Source organism: Aristolochia californica, unplaced genomic scaffold, assembly GCF_029961685.1.
Source record: "Aristolochia californica isolate CCGP_79_NKW_82.1479 unplaced genomic scaffold, dmAriCali1.0.hap1 SCAF_8, whole genome shotgun sequence".
Taxonomy (NCBI): Eukaryota; Viridiplantae; Streptophyta; class Magnoliopsida; order Piperales; family Aristolochiaceae; genus Aristolochia; species Aristolochia californica.
In genome coordinates this window covers 38,862,018-38,865,830 of record NW_027182279.1, presented here as the reverse complement: position 1 = coordinate 38,865,830, position 3,813 = coordinate 38,862,018, and positions in this window count along the sequence as shown.

The window sequence follows — 3,813 nt, the reverse complement described above, 5'->3', positions numbered from 1 at the left end:
AAAAAGGTGCATCTTGTTACTCAATTTTTTATTTAAAGAAGGTGGAAGGTGATAGTGTTTCTAGCCACACAAATCCCTTCCATGATTTATTGAATCAATTATAGACCATCGATGTTAATTTCGATGTGGATATTCAATCAATTGCCTTACTTAAGTCATTATCACTTGATTTTAAATCTTTTAAGATAGTGATACATAACTCACACTCGACAATGAAGTTTGTATTGAATGAAGTGGTTTGTTGATGGGTAAGGAAACTCGGTGCAAAAGCAATGCATCCTCATCTGGTTTAGCTATAGCTCTGGATGTTGGGGGTCAAGGGTCACAATGTGGTAAGTAAAGAAAATAGAGGGGAGCCATAAAAGGGATGTTCCAAGTCTAAGGAAAGGACGAAAAACATTACATGTTATAACTTTGGAAAAAAAGGCCACATCAAACGTGACTATAAAAATCAGGGCAGTAACAACAATACTAACACTATTAATGTTATTGATAGTGAGGAATGCGTGATTCTGTCATTAGAAAATAAATGCTAGAGTCATGACTTGGATACTTGGATCCATTGAGCCTCATCTAGTCCTTAATCTGAGGCCCTAAAAAACTGCAGCGGATATGTGAACTTACCTCCACAAGGTTTATCATCAAAACAACACGGCCCGTCGGTTTCAAGTCAAATATTAAATGGCAAATTTCACACGAGGAAGTCGTTCCATTGAAGAATATTTCTCGGGCTTCCAAAATCTGTGGGCTAACTATACAGTTATTGTTTATGAGAATGTCCTTGTTGCAGCTCTCTCTGCAGTGCAAGCCGTACATGAAACCAGTAAAAGGGATCAATTCTTGATGAAACTCCATCCAGAATTTGAGATTGCTCGATCACTTCTGATGAATCGTCATCCAGGGCCGTCACTGGATGCCTTTTTAAGTGAACTTCTTAGGGAGGAGCAGCGCATTGCTACTCAGGCTGGCATGGAACATTGAGTCCAGGCTGATATCTCAGCTCCTGTGGCTTATGTAGCCAAGGAAAAAATAAGGGTTGGGACATGAGTTCTGTTCAGTACTTCCACTGTAAGGCATATGGCCACTTTGCTCGGGAATGCCCCAAGAAGTCCTGTAACTAGTGCTAGAAGTCGGGTCATCTCATCGCAGCTTGCCCTACTCGCCCTGAAAGGAAGAAGAATACAACTTATCATGCCTCCACTGGTACTTCTAATTCTGTAGCATTGCCGACTGCCGTCCCTGTCACTACAATTCCGATTTCTCCAGCACCTGCAAGTTTGACCACTCCCACTCCTTAAATGGTACAACAGATGATCATATCTGTTTTTTCTACTTTTGGTATCTCTGGTAAGCAGAAAATCTCTACTCAGCCATTGTATTTTGATTCCGGTGCCTCTACCCACATGACCAACAATGTAATGTCTCTTTCTAACTTCAGAAAGTATGATGGAAACCTGTACATCAACACTGCTGAGGGCAGCTCTTTGCCAATCAGTGTTGTTGGTGATCTCTTCCCTTCTTTAGCTGATGTCTTTGTGTCTCCTGACTTATGGACAAAACTTCTATCTGTTTGTCAACTGACTGATAAAAAATGTATTGTTCAGTTTTCTCACTCTGGTTGTGTTGTGCAGGATCAAACGTCGGGGAAGTTGATCGTGAAGGGGTAGGCTATTTTCACTTAAAGTCTTACTATCCACCTATATTCCACGTTCTCCTGTACTTTCTTTTGCATGTAATGTTGTTGTCTCTGGCACTAAGATGTGGCATAGACGTCTGGGCCACCCGAACTCGGATGTCCTTCGTACATTATTTAAATCTGGCTCATTAGGCAGTCAAGACTGCACTTCTCTTGATACTTATTTTAACTGTTCATCATGAAAACTTGGCGATAGTAAAGTTTTACCATTTCCTCATCATGCCTCGCATGCCTCCCACTGCTTTGACCTTATTCATAGTGATGTCTGGGGAATTGCACCTGTTGTCTGGCAAGCACAATATAAGTACTTTGTCACCTTTATTGATGATTTTAGTCGGTTTACCTGGGTCAACTTCTTACGGGCTAAGTTTGAAGTTTTTGTCATTTTTATGAGGTTTCTTATACTTATTGAAACACAATTCTCTGCTCACATTAAAGTACTACGCTCTGACTCTGGAGGCAAGTACATGCCTACTAAATTCTAGGACTTTCTTCAGAGCAAAGCCAGTATCTCTCTGCATTCTTGTCCCTCGACACCATAATAAAATGGGGTTGCTGAGCGAAAAAATCGCCACCTTTTTTATATGGTCCGCACCCTTCTCATTGAATCATTTGTTCCTCCCCGGTTTTGGTGTGAAGCACTCTCTACCTCCGTTCATTTAATCAACCGCCTACCCTCGCCTACCTTGCATCATGTCTCTCCATTTGTTAAATTATTTGGTTATTCTTTGTCCTACACTGCTCTTCGGACATTCAATTGTGTTTATTTTGTGCATCTACCTGATCATGAACGACATAAACTTACAACCCAATCAGTTATGTGTGCATTTCTTGGGTATGTCATTTCTCTAAAGGGTTATGTTTGCTATGATCCCCAGGCATGTCGAGTCCGTGGTTTTCAGAATATGGTTTTATTTGAAAATCAATATTTCTTTCTCTTTAAAGTTGCACTGCCTTCTGCATCTCTGCCTAGTCTGCCGAGCTTTGATGAGCCTCGTCCCACTTCATCGCTGGCCCCTCCCGATCCCGACCTGGAGCTTGCTCCTGATCATCCCTCTGCTCCTGCTCCTATCACTCTTCGGAGATCCACTCGTCCTTCTTGCCCTCCTGATAGGTATGGTTTCCCCTCCCCTGTATCACTTGCAACTACTTTATCTTCTATTTCCATTCCCTTTTGCTACAAACAGGCTATGGAACATGAGTGTTAGCAAAAGGCAATGCAAACAGAACTACAAGCGCTAGAGGAGAATCACACTTGGGACATTGTGACTTGTTCTCCTACTATTCAACCTCTTGGGAGTAAGTGGGTATTCTATTTCAAGCTACGTTCAGATGGATTGTTGGATCGGTACAAAGCCTGCCTTGTGGCCCTAGGGAACAGACATGAATATGAGATTGGTTACGAGGAAACATTTGCGCCTGTTGCCAAGATGACCATAATCCGTACTATATTAGCCATTGCAGCCTCTCAGTCCTGGCCACTATATCAGATGGATGTGAAGAATGCCTTTCTCTATGGTGACCTCCAGGAAAATGTCTACATTAAGTTCCCCTCGGGTATGACTACCTCCTCTCTTTATCATGTTTGCAAGCTACGTCGTCCTCTGTATGGGCTTAAGCAAGCCTCCCGGGCTTGGTTTGAGAAGTTTCGCGACATACTTATTCTCTACAAGTTGACACAGAGTCAGTATGATTCATCTCTATTTTATCATAAGTCTGCCGTGGGCATGGTCATTCTCTTATTTTTTTCTTCACCTAGACTGGTCGTTTTAATCATCATGGGATCCTAAATCCAACATGATATCAGAGCTATGGGTTTAGGATCCTGAGGTTAAGGTATTGATTAATTGGTTTTTCATCAAACAAGGTTGAAGCACTCGGCTTATTCAAAGGTAAGTGTTTCTTTTATCTCACTTTTGTTGGGATGTTTACCGATCATTGATCTCTAGAAGAAGGTTGATGGATGAGCATGTCCATCCTATTTCTTATGTGTTAGCATAAAATTTCTGAATTTCGGTTTTCTCATGCGAGTTCGATAAAAGGAGCCTGTTTATACCTTCTTGTTGTTTTGAATCCTTGGAAAGTTATTTCATGGATCAAGCCTTATTATTTTTCTG